Source organism: Triturus cristatus, chromosome 7 (genome assembly GCF_964204655.1).
Source record: "Triturus cristatus chromosome 7, aTriCri1.1, whole genome shotgun sequence".
Lineage (NCBI taxonomy): Eukaryota > Metazoa > Chordata > Amphibia > Caudata > Salamandridae > Triturus > Triturus cristatus.
Window position 1 is genome coordinate 1,101,636,732 of NC_140590.1, and position 23,425 is coordinate 1,101,660,156.

Consider the following 23,425-nt stretch of genomic DNA (forward strand, 5'->3'; position numbering starts at 1 on the left):
GCCATAAGTTGGCAGGGTATGCTCAGACGTGAGTCCCTTGCTCACTTTGCCACTGGATTCAAGCAAGCCTGGCTGAAGACGGCTGAAATGCCAGAAACCGGTCCTAGGAATCTTGTTTCCGGTCCAGTGAAGGCATGGCTTGGCAGTTCGGGCTGGACTGTTCCCATGAGGCACAGGGTCAGACTGATTTGCATATGGCCATGTCTGAACTGGGGTGGCAGAGTGGGCTAAAGAACGGTGATGGATCAAACCCAGATCTGTTGACTGGGTGTGAGTGTTTGATTGGTTCTGATGCTCCGTCCATCACCACCCCCTTTTGTACCGCTTTGTTCGCCATAAGTTGGCAGGGTATGCTCAGACGTGAGTGCCTTGCTCACTTTGCCACTGGATTCAAGCAAGCCTGGCTGAAGACGGCTGAAATGCCAGAAACTGGTCCTAGGAAGCTTGTTTCCGGTCCAGGGAAGGCATGGCTTGGCAGTTCGGGCTGGACTGTTCCCATGAGGCACAGGGTCAGACTGATTTGCATATGGCCATGTCTGAACTGGGGTGGCAGAGTGGGCTAAAGAACGGTGATGGATCAAACCCAGATCTGTTGACTGGGTGTGAGTGTTTGATTGGTTCTGATGCTCCGTCCATCACCACCCCCTTTTGTACCGCTTTGTTCGCCATAAGTTGGCAGGGTATGCTCAGACGTGAGTCCCTTGCACACTTTGCCACTGGATTCAAGCAAGCCTGGCTGAAGACGGCTGAATTGCCAGAAACCGGTCCTAGGAAGCTTGTTTCCGGTCCAGAGAAGGCATGGCTTGGCAGTTCGGGCTGGACTGTTCCCATGAGGCACAGGGTCAGACTGATTTGCATATGGCCATGTCTGAACTGGGGTGGCAGAGTGGGCTAAAGAACGGTGATGGATCAAACCCAGATCTGTTGACTGGGTGTGAGTGTTTGATTGGTTCTGATGCTCCGTCCATCACCACCCCCTTTTGTTCCGCTTTGTTCGCCATAAGTTGGCAGGGTATGCTCAGACGTGAGTCCCTTGCTCACTTTGCCACTGGATTCAAGCAAGCCTGGCTGAAGACGGCTGAAATGCCAGAAACCGGTCCTAGGAAGCTTGTTTCCGGTCCAGGGAAGGCATAGCTTGGCAGTTCGGGCTGGACTGTTCCCATGAGGCACAGGGTCAGACTGATTTGCATATGGCCATGTCTGAACTGGGGTGGCAGAGTGGGCTAAAGAACGGTGATGGATCAAACCCAGATCTGTTGACTGGGTGTGAGTGTTTGATTGGTTCTGATGCTCCGTCCATCACCACCCTCTTTTGTACCGCTTTGTTCGCCATAAGTTGGCAGGGTATGCTCAGACGTGAGTCCCTTGCTCACTTTGCCACTGGATTCAAGCAAGCCTGGCTGAAGACGGCTGAAATGCCAGAAACCGGTCCTAGGAAGCTTGTTTCCGGTCCAGGGAAGGCATGGCTTGGCAGTTCGGGCTGGACTGTTCCCATGAGGCACAGGGTCAGACTGATTTGCATATGGCCATGTCTGAACTGGGGTGGCAGAGTGGGCCAAAGAACGGTGATGGATCAAACCCAGATCTGTTGACTGGGTGTGAGTGTTTGATTGGTTCTGATGCTCCGTCCATCACCACCCCCTTTTGTACCGCTTTGTTCGCCATAAGTTGGCAGGGTATGCTCAGACGTGAGTCCCTTGCTCACTTTGCCACTGGATTCAAGCAAGCCTGGCTTAAGACGGCTGAAATGCCAGAAACCGGTCCTAGGAAGCTTGTTTCCGGTCCAGGGAAGGCATGGCTTGGCATTCGGGCTGGACTGTTCCCATGAGGCACAGGGTCAGACTGATTTGCATATGGCCATGTCTGAACTAGGGTGGCAGAGTGGGCTAAAGAACGGTGATGGATCAAACCCAGATCTGTTGACTGGGTGTGAGTGTTTGATTGGTTCTGATGCTCCGTCCATCACCACCCCCTTTTGTACCGCTTTGTTCGCCATAAGTTGGCAGGGTATGCTCAGACGTGAGTCCCTTGCTCACTTTGCCACTGGATTCAAGCAAGCCTGGCTGAAGACGGCTGAAATGCCAGAAACCGGTCCTAGGAAGCTTGTTTCCGGTCCAGTGAAGGCATGGCTTGGCAGTTCGGGCTGGACGGTTCCCATGAGGCACAGGGTCAGACTGATTTGCATATGGCCATGTCTGAACTGGGGTGGCAGAGTGGGCTAAAGAACGGTGATGGATCAAACCCAGATCTGTTGACTGGGTGTGAGTGTTTGATTGGTTCTGATGCTCCGTCCATCACCACCCCCTTTTGTACCGCTTTGTTCACCATAAGTTGGCAGGGTATGCTCAGACGTGAGTCGCTTGCTCACTTTGCCACTGGATTCAAGCAAGCCTGGCTGAAGACGTCTGAAATGCCAGAAACCGGTCCTAGGAAGCTTGTTTCCGGTCCAGGGAAGGCATGGCTTGGCAGTTCGGGCTGGACTGTTCCCATGAGGCACAGGGTCAGACTGATTTGCATATGGCCATGTCTGAACTGGGGTGGCAGAGTGGGCTAAAGAATGGTGATGGATCAAACCCAGATCTGTTGACTGGGTGTGAGTGTTTGGTTGGTTCTGATGCTCCGTCCATCACCACCCCCTTGTGTACCGCTTTGTTCGCCATAAGTTGGCAGGGTATGCTCAGACGTGAGTCCCTTGCTCACTTTGCCACTGGATTCAAGCAAGCCTGGCTGAAGACGGCTGAAATGCCAGAAACCGGTCCTAGGAAGCTTGTTTCCGGTCCAGGGAAGGCATGGCTTGGCAGTTCGGGCTGGACTGTTCCCATGAGGCACAGGGTCAGACTGATTTGCATATGGCCATGTCTGAACTGGGGTGGCAGAGTGGGCTAAAGAACGGTGATGGATCAAACCCAGATCTGTTGACTGGGTGTGAGTGTTTGATTGGTTCTGATGCTCCGTCCATCACCACCCCCTTTTGTACCGCTTTGTTCACCATAAGTTGGCAGGGTATGCTCAGACGTGAGTCCCTTGCTCACTTTGCCACTGGATTCAAGCAAGCCTGTCTGAAGACGGCTGAAATGCCAGAATCCGGTCCTAGGAAGCTTGTTTCCGGTCCAGGGAAGGCATGGCTTGGCAGTTCGGGCTGGACTGTTCCCATGAGGCACAGGGTCAGACTGATTTGCATATGGCCATGTCTGAACTGGTGTGGCAGAGTGGGCTAAAGAACGGTGATGGATCAAACCCAGATCTGTGGACTGGGTGTGAGTGTTTGATTCGTTCTGATGCTCCGTCCATCACCACCCCCTTTTGTTCCGCTTTGTTCGCCATAAGTTGGCAGGGTATGCTCAGACGTGAGTCCCTTGCTCACTTTGCCACTGGATTCAAGCAAGCCTGGCTGAAGACGGCTGAAATGCCAGAAACCGGTCCTAGGAAGCTTGTTTCCGGTCCAGGGAAGGCATGGCTTGGCAGTTCGGGCTGGACTGTTCCCATGAGGCACAGGGTCAGACTGATTTGCATATGGCCATGTCTGAACTGGGGTGGCAGAGTGGGCTAAAGAGCGGTGATGGATCAAACCCAGATCTGTTGACTGGGTGTGAGTGTTTGATTGGTTCTGATGCTCCGTCCATCACCACCCCTTTTGTACCGCTTTGTTCACCATAAGTTGGCAGGGTATGCTCAGACGTGAGTCCCTTGCTCACTTTGCCACTGGATTCAAGCAAGCCTGGCTGAAGACGGCTGAAATGCCAGAAACCGGTCCTAGGAAGCTTGTTTCCGGTCCAGGGAAGGCATGGCTAGGCAGTTCGGGCTGGACTGTTACCATGAGGCACAGGGTCAGACTGATTTGCATATGGCCATGTCTGAACTGGGGTGGCAGAGTGGGCTAAAGAACGGTGATGGATCAAACCCAGATCTGTTGACTGGGTTCTGATGCTCCGTCCATCACCACCCCCTTTTGTACCGCTATGGTCTGAAAATTTGCAATGTTAAAAATTTCCCAAATATTTGACAACAATTGCAGGTACAAAAGGGCCGGTTTAACCTGTCCGAAGCCTTTGTCCTTAATTAATGGTAGTATGAACTTTTTCCTTATTGGGGTAAAATATGTGCAAAAAAACAAAAAGTGCGTAGTGTACATGATGGAGAATCCATCACAAGGACAAATCTCTAGATCTTTCGCATTTGTCCACCCTGGGCGGCCTGTAATAAGAAGGTGCATTTTGTTTAATCTGAATCTGGTCGGTAAAAATCTATGGATGGAATTATTGACCACTCTCAGGTACAGTTCCATCTCCCCAGAATTTATTAACAGCTGATAAGCTCTTACAGTAGGTTTAGACAATTCTTTGTCTTCCCTTTCTAGTCCCATGATGAGCCTATATGTATGTTTTACCCATTTCACATCCCCCTTAACTATTTTGGATGGCTGGTTATACAATTCAGGACGACCTAAATAATCCGCTATCTTTTTGATGTAATTCAGCCACGGGATGGAATTACATCGGTCAAGTGCTAAGCAGTCCCTTGATTTAATTCTAGGTCTGCATTCAACCACACTGTAATCCATTTTAATAGTGGTGCAAGTGCAATTCGATCCACCAGGTATTCCACCCCACATTCTTGGTGGCCAATAAACCCCGGGGTGGAATGGGGTAGAGACAAAATGCTTTTTAGGAACTTATCCTCCACACACTGCAACGATTTTGCATCTTTAAAGCCCCATAAGTCTGCACCATACATGGCCAAGGAGACACATTTAGCGTCATACACCTTTAAAACTGCCTGCAGTGGTTTTCCACCTATTTTCCGTGCAAATCCTAATACTGACAGAGTGGCCCTAGAGAAGACATTACGCTTGGCTGCCATTTGAGGCAGCCATGTGGAGCTATCATCGAAAATGACCCCTAAGTATGGGAATCTAGAGACTTTAGACAGGACATTTCCATTACAGTACAAGTTCTTTGTTTGTTTGCCATTTGGTCCCACTGTCATTACATGGGATTTGAGGTAGTTAACACTTAAATCTAAAATATTCATAAAATCATAAAATGAGTTTAAAAGCCGCTGTAAACCTACCATGGTACGTGCCAAAAGTGCAGCATCATCGGCATAAAGTAGTGCCGGTATAGTGAACTTACCCGCCCTTGGTATGTCCTTACATACTTTCCCTAGGACCACACCAAGGTCATTGACATAAAGGGTAAACAGAAGTGGGGCTAAAATACAGCCCTGCCTGACCCCACTCAGAATCCCTGTCTTACCCGTACAGTTACCCTTGCGATCATACCTAACTGTAACAGTAAGGTCCCTGTGAAGATCTGCCAGGAAGTACACTATGTTTTCATCTATGCCTAATTTTAAAAGTATATCCCACAACTTTGATCTATTTACTCGATCAAAAGCTGATTAGAGGTCCATAAATGCTAAGTATAGTGAACCCCTTTTGCCAATTGTGTACTTCCCAATTAAGAGTTGGAGATTGAGGCATTGGTCTATAGTACCACGGCCCTTCCTAAAACCAAATTGAAGAACCAAAAGGGTATTTGTTTCATCCAATTTTTCACAGAGTTTACTCAGGACCACCCGTCCTAGGACCTTTACTGCAGAATCAATGAGCGAGATCGGGCGGTAGTTACTGGGATCCCCTCTGTTACCTTTTTTGAATATCGGCACAATGACTGATTCTGACCATGTGGTTGGGATACCAGATTTACAGACTCTATTATAAACATTTGCTAAAACTACGGACCATAGCTTGATATCTGATTTGAAGAGGTCAGCAGGGACGCCATCTGGGACCGGGGCCTTATTCCTATGGCGTCTGCCACCTCTTCCACCGTAACCGAAAAAATGTATGGATGCAGAGTGACAGCGGGTGAGCCCTCTTCACCCGAGTTTGTTACTTCATAAACTGATTTAAAATGCAAAAGCCATGACTGTTCCTGTATGTTGCAATCTAACACATGATTGCCAACTTCATTAAAAAAGGGTTTATTAACAACGGACCAGAATTTAGCACTATTCTTCAGGACATCAGTGGAGGTCAAGTCTTCCCAGGCTGTTTCCCTAATCTCGCGCTTTCTAATCTCTATAGACCTTTTATAAGATTTCCTTAGGGAAGCCACAAGTGTCCTGTCTACTGGGTTCTCCTTCAGGGCCATTCATAGTTTTTTGTTGGCGTGTGTACATTTATGGTCAAACCAACCGACCCTCTCTGATTCTTTTACTTGACCTGGACATTTTAGGTCAACCCCTATTTGAGTGCAGACTATTTGGTATGCATCTAAGACCTCTTGATCCCCTGCTTCCAAATCCCTGCATATGTCCAGCTCCCTACCTACATTAGCCCTGAGATTGCTTAAAAATTCCTCAGGGACAACCTTGCCCCATCTTAATCTTCTCCCCTGATCCGTTGGGACGATATCTTTCTTACCAGCCCTATTCTGACCTTTCTCAGGAACACAAATGAGATCTACAATTCTAAGAGTAACTGGGTTGTGCTCACTAAAATGGGACCATTCCGCACTGTAACTCTTGATGTGATTCACTAAAGTAAGGCTGATAAAGATATAATCTATGTTTGAGCCCCTTCCTCTACCTTTAAAGGTAGGTATATTCTAATCTTCCCTTTGTGGGAGCATCAAACCATGGTCTGCCAAAATTTTTTCAAGAAGTACCCCCTGTGCTGAATGCTCAAAAAGAACTTCCCTTAGCTCTATGGCTCCCAACTGGTCCAAAGAAGAACAATTTTCTGGGCAGCCATGAATGTTAAAATCGCCCAGGAGAATAATTGAACAATGATGCTTATTAACCTCCCTATATTTTTCCAAAAAACAATCAAGAGAGGCCAATTGGTCAGTCAGGCCTGATCTATCAAAAGAATTATATAAATTCACAATTAAAATATTACATGCCCCGTCACAAGCAATTTGTACTGCTAAACAGCAAGGGAGACCGGTTTCTATCTGTGTAAGTGTCCCTGGAATAGTAGCCACAATTAACGTCACTAGCCCCCCCTTTGCCCTCCCCATAACCGAGGGTATTGCCGGCAAAAAATAGGTGGAATAGCCGTCTATACTTAAAATATTTTCTACGCCCCAGGTTTCTTGTAACCCAATGATATCCACTGTCACCATGAACTCTCTCCAGATGGGATCGTCCAATTTATTCCGTAGACCCGCAATATTCCAGGTTACTATTTTTATAACGGTAGTAGTCCGGGAATGTACTAACCCATCTGAGACTACCATCGTCCCCACTAGGGTATTTACATCATCATTTTGAATCATAACATTTGGGGGCAGGGTCTCACCGTCCTCCCGGGAACCGGGTATAACTCTGTTCTCTAAGCCATGCCATAGTCAGTATATGCAGCCTAGGTTGGACAGAGCATCAAACTGATTAAAAACCGGGACATTGAAAAAATTGTCTGGTCCCAAGGTATGACGAGAGTTATGTTGGGGATAACCTTTGTACAATAGGGGGATGGGCAGTGTCTTTGTAAAGTGCCTCCTTTGAGCACCATTTCTCCCAGGAAATTGCATGGAAAAGTTCTCCATACCAGCCATTTGGGGGGGCCATAGGTAGAAATAGCTCAGGTCAAAGGTCATAATTCCACCCCCATTATTGTGATTCGGGAAACCGCTAATGAACTGGACCACACGTGGGTTTCTAAAGTTCACTATAATGCAGTCACCCTCAATGTCCTTTGCCTTTTGGCCTACCTAACCGACCCGTCTCACATTTATAATTTCCCCATATAAATCTCGACTTAATGGCCGGTTTTTCCCTAACCAAAACATCACCTTGTTTTTAAATTCTTGATAAGACTCTGCCCTATTGTTCACCCACTCAGGAACCCCCGCCAGAACAATCACAAATGGATAAGACTCCTCAGGGAGATCAATTCCCTTATGATTGCTCAGAGCATTTGTTCCCATAAGCACCGCTTTAACTTGGATGTTGTCAATTGTCTGTGTGCCTTTCGGGGTTATCTGACCATGATGTACAGCTATATTGCCTATCTGTGTGTCACTAACTACCTGAAAAGGCATACCCTTAGTTTCCCCCCCCCCAGAATTAAGATGTACTCTACTCTCTTTAACCAGTTTTTCCTTAAAGCAGGACTTCTGGCTGGTTTTTGGAAGATTAACTAAAGTAGACGCACTATTTTGTGGCTGATGTACTTCCCCCAAATTATTAGGCATATTTAAATTAGCGGAAGTAACAATTTGAAGGGCATCTAACTGCGAGCCTATCCTTCTAAGTCGTTCGACTATTGGGGAGATTAATGATTTTAACAAGCATTCGAACTTATCCAATAAATTAACAATGTCACCAGCTCCACTGGAAGCAACATCAATTTTATCAGGAAAAAAATTAACTTGGAGGGGCACAGGAGTCACCTCCTGTAAAGAGGTATTTTTACTACCTCTCTGAATGCCCCCCTTGTGGCTGGATGGTATAACTTTGGATCTCTTGCGGCTCCCCCCCTTCAATGCTCTATCACAGCGTTTACGCTTTAAAGCTAGCGCTGGCGTACTTTCTAGGGGTTCATGTAACACTCGGTGTTCTGGTACTGGCGCAATACTTTTCCTAATCCCTTTATCTGCACTTGGGTAAGCCATAAAAGAAGCCAAGCTAGCATCCACCCCACTTATATCCGAAATAGCGGACTGCTCCATGATTATGTGATTTAAAGGAGCACTCTGGGTCAGCGTAGAAGGTGGAGACACTACGAATGCAATGTTCCCAAGAGAAGATCTTTTTTGAAGAGCGGGGTCAAGAAATAGACGACGGACCATTTGGTCGATCTCCTTTTCCAGGGCCGAAGCAGCCATTGTAATAAAAGCGTCTATGGGACCTATAATCCCCCCTGACCCTCCCTTAATACTCAGTTTCTGGCCTTTCAGTGATTTTGATGCCATGCTTCCTCCCACACGGGCTACACGTTAAACTTATCAGATGACTAACAGACGCTCTGCAATTGGGAATAATAAATCAGTACTTTACATGGGACTCCTATTCCCCTCACCAGCACAATATCCGAGTCCGTCAACCAAAGGGTATGGCCCAGTCCAGGCTCCTTCAGTCTCTGACTGTCTCAGACTGTCCGCCCTTTGTCCGGGCTTCGTCCCGCGCGCGTCCCGCTGTACGCGGGTCCAGTGATGATTTTATGCACCTGGTCCTGGTGTGCTGGGCGTGGCCGAGGTCCCCACAGCCTTGTGGGCACTGTAGTCCTCTCCAGAGGTGTCGCCCTGGTGCAGGACTGAGCGAGTGTTTCCCGCGAAGCGGGAAACACGAGAAGTTGGTGCAGGTCTATTAAAGGGCTTTTTCCAGTCTTTCCAGTCTGCCCTGATCCGCTACACAGCCAAACACGATTGCCAGGACTCTCCTGCTTTTCCACCGGTCCAGTGGTGATTTTATGCACCTGGTCCTGGTGTGCTGGGCGTGGCCGAGGTCCCCACAGCCTTGTGGGCACTGTAGTCCTCTCCAGAGGTGTCGCCCCGGTGCAGGAATGAGCGAGTGTTTCCCGCGAAGCGGGAAACACGAGAAGTTGGTGCAGGTCTATTAAAGGGCTTTTTCCAGTCTTTCCAGTCTGCCCTGATCCGCTACACAGCCAAACACGATTGCCAGGACTCTCCCGCTTTACCACCGGTCCAGTGGTGATTTTATGCACCTGGTCCTGGTGTGCTGGGCGTGGCCGAGGTCCCCACAGCCTTGTGGGCACTGTAGTACTCTCCAGAGGTGTCGCCCCGGTGCAGGAATGAGCGAGTGTTTCCCGCGAAGGGAAACACGAGAAGTTGGTGCAAGTCTATTAAAGGGCTTTTTCCAGTCTTTCCAGTCTGCCCTGATCCGCTACACAGCCAAACACGATTGCAAATGTCAACTAGAAGGGGAAATTATGTAGGAAAGGTAAAATATGAACACACAATACAAAATGTAAAAAGAGAAAACATAGTACGACAAAAGACACCAGTAGAAAATACTCAGCTGTACGTGGTGAGAGAACTGATTAAGGCCAAGCCTTGCACTGACAAGGGTAAGATGAAAGGTTCACCAGAGGACACAGTGGAATCAATAACTCAAATGGTTATCAGTTAAAAGCCAATTTGTGTTTAAAAAGAATTACAATATTCATGGTTTAAGCACACAGGATCAACTGCATGCACTTTGTGCTTCCTTTTGTGATTTAAATCTTTTTTTATTGAAAATTGACAATAATTTCCCCCCAGGCCCCAATCTCCAATCCCTCGTTACACAGTGAGAAAAGTATCATTTAATAATAAACATTAATTTTTTGATTTAAATACATCATTACGGTATCATTATCTAAACAATAAATACACCCACAAGGGTGCCATTTCAGATTGTCTAAAAACAACAAGAACAAAGTGTAATGCCATCCATTAAACCACCCTAGTTACACCCTTCTCAATGACATTCACAACCCTCTCCTAGCAAACCCTAAATATATATCCCTTGTCTAAGTATTGCTGTCCCAGTTTCCATTAAAAGAGATGATCGATACTTGCTCCCCTCTTTTCCCAGATCTTTTCCCCTTAAGGGCATATAATTATGTTTCCAAACTGAAAATTTCAAGAAGTAATACAACCCATTGCTAAAAAGAAGGTGGGTAGAGATCCAGCCAAGGAGATGCAATGCAGAAACACAGTACTGCCATTGTCACAAATGTAAACCACTGAACGGCACAATGGACTACCTCCCCATTAACTTCCAGAAGGAGTAACTGACGGGTCTGATCTATCTTGATTTTCCAATTGTCCTCACAAAACTTGCTTATTCCCTCTTTTATTCCCTCTACTTGCAAGCAACTCCTAAACCTATGTATTATTTCAACACCTACCCCATGGCATCTAGGACACCTTATACCTGATTCACCACCCCATCTAACAATCTTTCCATGGGTATAACTTAAGTCATAGATTGTTTTATAGTGCTCGGCCAAAGAAGAACAATTTTCTGGGCAGCCATGAATGTTAAAATCGCCCAGGAGAATAATTGAACAATGATGCTGATTAACCTCCCTATATTTTTCCAAAAAACAATCAAGAGAGGCCAATTGGTCAGTCAGGCCTGATCTATCAAAAGAATTATATAAATTCACAATTAAAATATTACATGCCCCGTCACAAGCAATTTGTACTGCTAAACAGCAAGGGAGACCGGTTTCTATCTGTGTAAGTGTCCCTGGAATAGTAGCCACAATTAACGTCACTAGCCCCCCCTTTGCCCTCCCCATAACCGAGGGTATTGCCGGCAAAAAATAGGTGGAATAGCCGTCTATACTTAAAATATTTTCTAAGCCCCAGGTTTCTTGTAACCCAATGATATCCACTGTCACCATGAACTCTCTCCAGATGGGATCGTCCAATTTATTCCGTAGACCCGCAATATTCCAGGTTACTATTTTTATAACGGTAGTAGTCCGGGAATGTACTAACCCATCTGAGACTACCATCGTCCCCACTAGGGTATTTACATCATCATTTTGAATCATAACATTTGGGGGCAGGGTCTCACCGTCCTCCCGGGAACCGGGTATAACTCTGTTCTCTAAGCCATGCCATAGTCAGTATATGCAGCCTAGGTTGGACAGAGCATCAAACTGATTAAAAACCGGGACATTGAAAAAATTGTCTGGTCCCAAGGTATGACGAGAGTTATGTTGGGGATAACCTTTGTACAATAGGGGGATGGGCAGTGTCTTTGTAAAGTGCCTCCTTTGAGCACCATTTCTCCCAGGAAATTGCATGGAAAAGTTCTCCATACCAGCCATTTGGGGGGGCCATAGGTAGAAATAGCTCAGGTCAAAGGTCATAATTCCACCCCCATTATTGTGATTCGGGAAACCGCTAATGAACTGGACCACACGTGGGTTTCTAAAGTTCACTATAATGCAGTCACCCTCAATGTCCTTTGCCTTTTGGCCTACCTAACCGACCCGTCTCACATTTATAATTTCCCCATATAAATCTCGACTTAATGGCCGGTTTTTCCCTAACCAAAACATCACCTTGTTTTTAAATTCTTGATAAGACTCTGCCCTATTGTTCACCCACTCAGGAACCCCCGCCAGAACAATCACAAATGGATAAGACTCCTCAGGGAGATCAATTCCCTTATGATTGCTCAGAGCATTTGTTCCCATAAGCACCGCTTTAACTTGGATGTTGTCAATTGTCTGTGTGCCTTTCGGGGTTATCTGACCATGATGTACAGCTATATTGCCTATCTGTGTGTCACTAACTACCTGAAAAGGCATACCCTTAGTTTCCCCCCCCCCAGAATTAAGATGTACTCTACTCTCTTTAACCAGTTTTTCCTTAAAGCAGGACTTCTGGCTGGTTTTTGGAGGATTAACTAAAGTAGACGCACTATTTTGTGGCTGATGTACTTCCCCCAAATTATTAGGCATATTTAAATTAGCGGAAGTAACAATTTGAAGGGCATCTAACTGCGAGCCTATCCTTCTAAGTCGTTCGACTATTGGGGAGATTAATGATTTTAACAAGCATTCGAACTTATCCAATAAATTAACAATGTCACCAGCTCCACTGGAAGCAACATCAATTTTATCAGGAAAAAAATTAACTTGGAGGGGCACAGGAGTCACCTCCTGTAAAGAGGTATTTTTACTACCTCTCTGAATGCCCCCCTTGTGGCTGGATGGTATAACTTTGGATCTCTTGCGGCTCCCCCCCTTCAATGCTCTATCACAGCGTTTACGCTTTAAAGCTAGCGCTGGCGTACTTTCTAGGGGCTCATGTAACACTCGGTGTTCTGGTACTGGCTCAATACTTTTCCTAATCCCTTTATCTGCACTTGGGTAAGCCATAAAAGAAGCCAAGCTAGCATCCACCCCACTTATATCCAAAATAGCGGACTGCTCCATGATTATGTGATTTAAAGGAGCACTCTGGGTCAGCGTAGAAGGTGGAGACACTACGAATGCAATGTTCCCAAGAGAAGATCTTTTTTGAAGAGCGGGGTCAAGAAATAGACGACAGACCATTTGGTCGATCTCCTTTTCCAGGGCCGAAGCAGCCATTGTAATAAAAGCGTCTATGGGACCTATAATCCCCCCTGACCCTCCCTTAATACTCAGTTTCTGGCCTTTCAGTGATTTTGATGCCATGCTTCCTCCCACACGGGCTACACGTTAAACTTATCAGATGACTAACAGACGCTCTGCAATTGGGAATAATAAATCAGTACTTTACATGGGACTCCTATTCCCCTCACCAGCACAATATCCGAGTCCGTCAACCAAAGGGTATGGCCCAGTCCAGTCTCCTTCAGTCTCTGACTGTCTCAGACTGTCCGCCCTTTGTCCGGGCTTCGTCCCGCGCGCGTCCCGCTGTACGCGGGTCCAGTGATGATTTTATGCACCTGGTCCTGGTGTGCTGGGCGTGGCCGAGGTCCCCACAGCCTTGTGGGCACTGTAGTCCTCTCCAGAGGTGTCGCCCTGGTGCAGGAATGAGCGAGTGTTTCCCGCGAAGCGGGAAACACGAGAAGTTGGTGCAGGTCTATTAAAGGGCTTTTTCCAGTCTTTCCAGTCTGCCCTGATCCGCTACACAGCCAAACACGATTGCCAGGACTCTCCTGCTTTTCCACCGGTCCAGTGGTGATTTTATGCACCTGGTCCTGGTGTGCTGGGCGTGGCCGAGGTCCCCACAGCCTTGTGGGCACTGTAGTCCTCTCCAGAGGTGTCGCCCCGGTGCAGGAATGAGCGAGTGTTTCCCGCGAAGCGGGAAACACGAGAAGTTGGTGCAGGTCTATTAAAGGGCTTTTTCCAGTCTTTCCAGTCTGCCCTGATCCGCTACACAGCCAAACACGATTGCCAGGACTCTCCCGCTTTACCACCGGTCCAGTGGTGATTTTATGCACCTGGTCCTGGTGTGCTGGGCGTGGCCGAGGTCCCCACAGCCTTGTGGGCACTGTAGTACTCTCCAGAGGTGTCGCCCCGGTGCAGGAATGAGCGAGTGTTTCCCGCGAAGGGAAACACGAGAAGTTGGTGCAAGTCTATTAAAGGGCTTTTTCCAGTCTTTCCAGTCTGCCCTGATCCGCTACACAGCCAAACACGATTGCAAATGTCAACTAGAAGGGGAAATTATGTAGGAAAGGTAAAATATGAACACACAATACAAAATGTAAAAAGAGAAAACATAGTACGACAAAAGACACCAGTAGAAAATACTCAGCTGTACGTGGTGAGAGAACTGATTAAGGCCAAGCCTTGCACTGACAAGGGTAAGATGAAAGGTTCACCAGAGGACACAGTGGAATCAATAACTCAAATGGTTATCAGTTAAAAGCCAATTTGTGTTTAAAAAGAATTACAATATTCATGGTTTGAGCACACAGGATCAACTGCATGCACTTTGTGCTTCCTTTTGTGATTTAAATCTTTTTTTATTGAAAATTTACAATAATTTCCCCCCAGGCCCCAATCTCCAATCCCTCGTTACACAGTGAGAAAAGTATCATTTAATAATAAACATTAATTTTTTGATTTAAATACATCATTACGGTATCATTATCTAAACAATAAATACACCCACAAGGGTGCCATTTCAGATTGTCTAAAAACAACAAGAACAAAGTGTAATGCCATCCATTAAACCACCCTAGTTACACCCTTCTCAATGACATTCACAACCCTCTCCTAGCAAACCCTAAATATATATCCCTTGTCTAAGTATTGCTGTCCCAGTTTCCATTAAAAGAGATGATCGATACTTGCTCCCTCTCTTTTCCCAGATCTTTTCCCCTTAAGGGCATATAATGATGTTTCCAAACTGAAAATTTCAAGAAGTAATACAACCCATTGCTAAAAAGAAGGTGGGTAGAGATCCAGCCAAGGAGATGCAATGCAGAAACACAGTACTGCCATTGTCACAAATGTAAACCACTGAACGGCACAATGGACTACCTCCCCATTAACTTCCAGAAGGAGTAACTGACGGGTCTGATCTATCTTGATTTTCCAATTGTCCTCACAAAACTTGCTTATTCCCTCTTTTATTCCCTCTACTTGCAAGCAACTCCTAAACCTATGTATTATTTCAACACCTACCCCATGGCATCTAGGACACCTTATACCTGATTCACCACCCCATCTAACAATCTTTCCATGGGTATAACTTAAGTCATAGATTGTTTTATAGTGCTCGGCTGCTAGATTAGCAGACAACAATGTGGAATGACCTAGCTGCAGAGATTCCTCAAAAGTGCCTTCTGTGGCCCCAAGCTTCTCCGACCATTTCAGAGATTGTTTCTCCTCATTATCTTTCACTAAACAATTCAAAGTTCCATAAACCTGCCCAATCGTGAATTTAGTCTAACTTCTTAATGTATCATTTAATTCATATCTGGAGAACCCGTGAGCTTCCACAGTCTTTTTAATTATGAAATCATGAACTTGTAAGAAATAACAGAAGTGTTTTAAATTTGTAGATAACCCCTGACGAAGGGCCGTAAAAGGCCCGAAATGCATTGGGTGACTAAGATTATCTATGGAGGAATACTTATGCAACATTCCATGCTTTAAGATAAGGCCATGAGGCATATCTACAGCATTAAGGATAATATGTAATCATAAGAGTCTACCATGTGACCGGATGAACAATGTTGAACTGATGAATGGTTGTATATAAAATTCGAATAAAACTTCCGACTAAGTGGATTGATTGTAGCATTCATGATATGCATCAAGCAATGCTGTGTGGCTGGATTGGGGCGGAACGACGCCACATTATCTCAATTATACTTTTAAGAATTTTGACAAGTTCCTCTCTTCAACATTAATGTTTGTCTTCAAATCCATAAAGGTGATAAACCCTCATTCTTTATACACATCCCAAGCTTGCTCATACTCTTTCTTTCTTTCCAACCCTGCATTTAAAGATCTCAAAATATCTCCGGGAGACTAGAAATATCATGCAGCGGTGTATAAAAGTGAAATCTTCCTAACCCAAGTTTCTTCAATAGGCCTGCCAAAAATGTATGTAGCCCCAGGAGAGTCTTAAATATAGTTTTTTTTTAAATAGCTAGGTTCTACCTGCTGTAAGAAACATAATTTTGTGTCTTTACCTAGAAGCAGTTCAAACACTGAGGGAGTTCCATTCAAGCCGTCCAGTACCTCTTCCCCTACTCCTATAAACAGGGCCAGATATTGAAGCGCCGATGCCCAGTAGTACATTTTAGAGTTTGGAACAGCCCATCTGCCTTTCTCTTTTGGGAGTATCAAAAATGTAAATGCCTTCCAAGTTTTGGAAAAAGCCCAAATAAACTTGGTAACCATATTGTTCATACTTTTGAACCATTAATTCCCAAACTACAATGGTATAGCCCCAAATAGATATAGTGCTTTAGGGAAAAACATAATCTTTACAACTTTGGATCAAACAGCTATCATTAAATGCAGATTATCTATCTTTGTGAAGTCCTTCGCCGCATCCTCAAGTACTACATACAAGTTATTCTTCAATATATGATCAAAATGCATAGAAACACTAACCCCCAGGTATACCACTTTTTCAACCACTCTTGCCTTTCTAAACTAAACCTTACTGTAAATTACCTCTGTTTACCAAGTAGCCCATAAACCTCTCAAATACTTATGCTTCTTTTTTAATTTCCATTAAGGCTGTTGCTGCATCAGGGGTCACAATGGCTAAATGTCAGCATATACAAATACCTTTGAGTTCCACCCATGATACGACACCGGTGGTACACCTATAATATTCTCCAGATTGCAGATAAGAGGATCAATATATAGAGCAAATAAAAGTGAAGAATATGGGCAATCTTTTCTAGTGTCACGTTGGATCATTATACCTTTGGAACATTCTCCCGTCACTCCGACCTTTGCTGAAGTTTTACTGCATAGTGCTTTTGTTGCTGTAATATACCTTTGTCCAATTCTTACACTTTATAGCCCACATGTATTGTCAGGAGACCCTATCAAAGGCTTTTTCAGCATCTAAATCAATCAATGCCATAGGGTCTTCCAAGGCGTCCATTAAGGTGATCACCCTGCTTATATGATAAACTGTGCTCCTTCCTAGCACCTTCGAATATCTCTTGGCATCACAATTCATTAACGTAATGGGACGATAAGACTCAAGTTCATGAGGGGGCCTATTTTCCTTTGGAAAACCTATAATATTCATGGCCACGAAGCAGGAGGCACCCGACCCTTGTAAACATCAACACATAGATCTGTTAAAAAAAACCCTAACTGAGTGGAAAATACTTTATAAATTAGATGGCAATCTTGTCTACACCTACTGCTTTTCCTGATGGTAGACTCTGAATTGCAATCATATTTTCGTCCCATGAGATTGTGGCATCTAGAGAGGCTTTGTCTGAATCATTAAAATGTGGGCGAGGAAATGTGTATAGATATGTTGTCATTCCCCCTCACAAACTATGTCCTTACTATAACTGTAACATTTCTGGTAATATTTGCTACAAATCTCCCTTATACTGTTAACATCTCTAGCAACATACCCCTTTGGTGAGTACATTCTTTTATTAAACCAAATGAATTTTCTGTTGTACCCTAATGGCCAAGAGATGCCCCGCCTTTTCACTTTATTCATAGCAGTATTTTTTCCAAACCAAATACTTCTCTGTCACCTTCTTGACAGAAACCTCAGTGATTGTCAATTTAGCTAGTGCCACATCACAGTGAGCTTCCTCTACCCAAACTCCCTCTGACACTGCATAAATTACCCTGGATTCTGCCTTGACTAATCTTCCATACTGTGCCTTCATAAACAGTTTTCTGTTCATTGTCGATTCCAACTAAATCGAATTGTCTGTCTCCAAATCCCAACTTTAAATGCATCCCAGACAGACTGAGGTGAGGCACTACCCACATTTTCTTCCATTAACAATGTTATCCATCTCTCCATGACCTTAAAATAATCTTTATTGTACAACAGGGCTCGTTCAAATGTCCAATTCTAACCTGCTGACTCGTCTCTTGTGTGATAAATTCTAAAACCAAGGGATTGTGGTCAGATATCATTTGAGGAAATGTACCTACCATATAACTTTGCATCATATCATGAGATAGCCAGAAATAATCTAAATGGGCAAGCTTCCTATATGGGGCTGAATAGTAGGTGAACCAAGCATCCGTTAACCCATGAGTTCTACCCATCTGATAAAGAGCCTTAAAGACATAGAGTTTATGTGCCCTATATGAGTCAGCTCCTGCTCCCAGCCAGTCAACCTGAAAATGTATGTTGAAATCACTATAGACTTTAATAGGCACCAGGCATAGTGCCAAATCCCTATCGAATCATTAAAAAAACAATGGGTCATCCAAAATTTACCCATAGACTGAACATAATGTGAAAGCCCTAAGTGGGTAACAGCAATGGGTAATTACCCACCTCCCTAGACTCTCAGACCGGGTTCGCCTATAGTTTAGCCACTTTTTAGCCAAAATGGCCACCCCTCAATTCCTCATTCCCTGGGTCATATAGCCAACTACATCATAACCTGTTGATCCCAGTAGACTCTTCCTCCCCCTTCCAAATGTGTTTCCCGCAAAACACAATATCTGCTTTCAAAAACTGCAGATCAATAGCTACCCTCTGCCTCTTTGGCATATCATTCAACCCATTATTGTTTACTGTGGCTATCCAAATCTTACCCATACTCATTTGTTGAGAAAATGACCATTATATCGTTCAGCATATTAGTTAACTTAAGGCCTCCTTGGTGTAAGCGTTAGCTTTTAAACCTGCCACACCAGTGTTGAGCCCCTCCTTATGTGCAACAATCCACCCTCCCCATCTCCTTTCTCCTTCCCACTGAACTGCTCCCCCCTGAGCCTAACCTCCCCCCACCTCCACTGTGAAACATTCAGAACAGACAAGGCCTGTTTGATGGTTCATGAGCATGCCCCCCTAGGTGTCCCCCTCCCAACTTGGCACCCAAACTAACATAGGATATGCGAAAACCACCATCTCAATCTCAAGCATTGTGGACTAGCCAGAGCCCTGCTTCACCCAGTTCTGTAGTCTTCTCCAGCCAACATGAAGATCCCACCATCCAACTTTAGTTGCCCCACAATCACAATCCTTTGAGAGCCGAAATACCTCAGATTCTAAGAGAGAGTGAAACCAAACACTATTCTAGCAGTCTAGACTCGTAATCTCCTATCCCCAAGTTCTTTTGAGTCTTTTTCCAAACCCCACTTATTCCAGTGAACTGGGGAACAGTTCGGGAAAATACTCTTTGGCCTTTATCTCAGAAGTTAAAGTCCTGCTCTTTCCTTTAACAACAGTCTTCAGCCGAGCCGGGTTCATCAATTATGCTTCACAGCCATGACTGTGCAATAGTTTGACTAATTGTCTCAATCGTCTTCTTCTCTCTACAGTAATTTGGCAGAAGTCAGGGTATACAGAACAAGAATGACCATTAAAAGACCTTCTAGCATCAGATTTTTAAAGATTGCCTGACACGCTAAAACATTTCCAAAGTATATCATAATGGCTCTTGGTCTTTCAGTCTGGCCCTCCCTAGATTTCTTAATCAAAAATGGAAAGAAATGCCCCCGCTGAACTTCCAGGTCCCAGTTCTATATTGCTAATTCAGGGAAGGTACCTTTATGTCCTTCCCTTCATCCCCTTCCGCTACTCCTAAGAGCCTCAGATTGTTCCTACGGTGTCTGTTCTCAAAATCCTCGATTTTTCACAAGATATCTACCAGTTAAAACTCATGGGCTGCTCCGTGCCTCTTCACTGCATGGACTTGCTCCTCAAGAGCAAAAACTCTCTCTATGACTACGGTCATTCTTTCTGGAAATGAAAGAACAAGTTTTATTCAATTTTCGCATAACCCATTGCAATTTTTTAGTGGCTAGTTGCACTTTACGACTCTCTCTCCATGAGTTTGCTTTTAGTTCCTTTATTGACTGATATATCAAGCTTAGTGTAGGTTTCCCTTTTTCTACTTTCCCCTCACCTGCAGAGATTGAACCGTTCTCATCCGGCAAATCATCATTCTTTTTCCTGGCCTGACCATCCAGCTTGGCATAGAGTTGCCTAGTTTCTGAATAATCCAGTTTCAGAGCATGAACTCCATCGGCGTTGTCCTCCTGCCCTGGCTCTGCTTTCAATCACACGTCTTTACACTTTTTAAGAGTCTGCTTTTTTCGGACTATCTTAAAAACGTCATAGGAGTTTTCTCCCCCAGGAGTCTACATCTTCTTCAGTTGTAGAACAAGAGGTATCCACATCTTTCTTTTGGGGCTCCCCTTGATTAACATGAATATTCACAGTGGATGGGACCGCCTGTTCTATAAAGTAATTGCCTATCAAGTGTCTCTGATTCTCTTCCATTCTCCAGAAGCTCCTCCATGGTGTTCAAATATAGCTAGGGAGAGGGTCCTTTGTGTTTATTGACACATGTTCTCCACCACGGACGTTCCCTTCATTCTTTGCAACTACCTGCTGCTATCCATGTTTCCCTCTATAACCCTCCACTGATCCTGAGCTCCGGGGTCCGACATCCATTTCAGAAGCAGAGAAGAAATCCACTAGCATGGGCTCTGGTGGTTTCACTGCGGCACCCAGCCCACTCCGACCCGCTCCTCCATATACTTCATTTTCAGAATCAGCCTTCACTCTCGGGGCTATCCACTCCTTATGTTGCCCGCCATCATACTTTCTACTCTTCACCATAAACCATCCTGCTGACCTGCTGCAAGGATGAGCTTGAGGTTTATGCTCGCCCCATGGCTCCCTTACTCCTATGATGGCATGCTTTGATTTCTTTGCATCCGCCACCAAAAACACTATAAACCACCTCTGCCATCTGCAGCATGATCCGAGACAAGACTATGACTGTTGCCACAAAATTGTCAGTCTTTGGGGCGCTGTGTGTGCAATCAAACCGGTCAAGTCTTTTGGCAGGCCACAAACACCATTCCTTGTTACTTTATTGCTGCTGCAACATACAACATTGCATGCACCTCATCACTGCCAGCCGAGGCGGGGCTGCCAACCTGATGGCCTACCCAGTTGCCATCTTGCTTTCGAACCCTAAACTAACCTGATTAGACAATGTGCGCATGAAATCCAATTTGCCCAGAACACCCAGAGGTCTTAGGTGTGCAATGATAAAAGCACTCACTCCACTTAAATTACATTTACTGTGAATATAAATGAATTCATAAGTAGAAGAATGCATCATTTTTAAACATTCTTTAAAGTGCAATAAAGAATGCATAGAGGATTAGGTAAGCATTTGGGATTATGGAGTCACAGGCCTTTAAGTATTTTTCCATCTGTCTTTAATCTGTAACCCGCAAGTCAATTATCATTTACTGTTTGTAATATAGAAAAGTGTAAGTAGTGTATTAAAAGTGCTGCCCTTGATGCTGGAAATTGAGAGAGATGAGAAGCCTGCCTGTGTGTAAGGAGGGTCTGTCTTCCTGTTGCAACAATAGATAGATGTCTTTGCATAGCCAATGAGAGTGTGTCTTTTTTTAATTTTGACAGTTTCAAGCCACCATTTCACAGACTTCAAGTATCAAAATGCCCCTGTCATCTTAGTTGAAGACCCAGAATACATTGGAGCCACATCAGCACTAAATGCTCTAGAGATTGGATGTTTATTTTGATTAAAACAATGGAGAAACTTAGCAAAAAGAAGCTTGAACTCATTAAGGAAGTAGAGGAAGCCCTGTTAAACAAAACAGCAATTGAAGACGTCTAAGAAATCCTGAACAAAATAGAAAAATAATCTGCTACATTTAAGAAGAACACAGAATACTTCAAATGAGCTAAACTGCAGACGGACATCACAAACTTCACTCTGTAAAAGCCTACCACTACTTGGATATGTACTTTTAGAAATAGGCAGACAATACACGAGCCTTACTCCAATTCCAAGGCCAAAGAAGAAGGAAGTTTATTTCATTTTCAGATACCTCATCTTACTCCAACAGTTCGAACGCATCAGAACCATCAACCAGTGCTGTCCCAAACTAACAGGGAGTTTTTGAGTCTGAGGCTCAGGAATGGCCAGTGGATGAAACTGACGTAGGAAATGGTTCAACCAGAACCAGAACTCAGGAGATTACCATGAGATGGCAATCATACAGATGATGGTACCAGAACTAATCCCCATATACAATCTATCAAAAAGGCAACAAGATCCAGTGAAAACTCAACTTCTCAGCATAGGTCTGTCTTTTTTCCAACCACCAGACGACATGCAAATAACAATGAAAGCACTACAATGTTTCCGCAAAATGGGTCTGAAAGTGTTCTTCTCAGACCCCATGACTTTACAGGAAAGACATTTCCCTAGATGAAAGGGACCTTCTAGTTTCTACCCATCAACATTGAATATGCCTATAGAAATACACTCATTTGAAAAAACAGAACTAACAGACATAGATGCCATTGAGAAAACAATTACACATACCAGAAACAATCTGTTGAGAAAAGAACAAAATGCCCTCCTGCGATTGAAGTCAAGCCAGGAAGTAATCATCAAACCGGCAAATAAAGGTGGAGCCATAGTTATCATGGGCAGAGCAAAATACAACAGTACATAATAAGAAAACTGCAAAATGAGGAACACCCTAGAAAGATACAAGAAGACCTCACTCCAATTATTACAAGAAAGATGATGAAGCTTACATGTCTAGGGAGGACCGAAGGGTAGCTATCAAAGAAAGATGGAAACTACTTAAGAAACAAATATCCATGCTCACCAGTAATTTATATCCTTCCAAAATTACACAAGGACCCCTGAATCCACCAGGACAACTGATAATTTCAGGGGTGAAATCTATACTAGAGCCCCCTGAAAAATAAATGTATGTAATTATAAAACTACTAATCACAGACATAAAAAGCTATCTAAAATACACCATGGATGTCATCAATACCTTGGAAGGAATGGTATTTGATGAAACCTATGACACCTTTGTAATCATGGACTACCTTAGCCTGTACACAAAAAAAACCTAAGTATGTACCTAGGAAGCTATGGAACATTTCCTTAACAAAATGCTGCAGCCATATGAGGTTCCCATTGAATGCATTCTGGAATTTGCAAAAATCAATCGGTTCAATGACCAGTTTTACCTACAAACGAATGGCACCAGAAAATGGCCCTCTATAAAGATAAACGAACAGTCAATAATAGCCCTTTTAAAGAGCACATCTTGATACGGAAATGAAACACCAATGATATGCTGATGATACAGAAGGGCCTTGTCAGTAAATTGTTTCTCCCGCCGCACAACCCTGACCCTTCCATTCCCTGACCCTGCTTTTCAAAGCTATTTTTCTCTTTATCACTTTTCTTATTTTTCCTCTTTGTGTGCCTTTTTCCCTTCCATCCAATTGCCGCTGCTAATCCCCTGTGG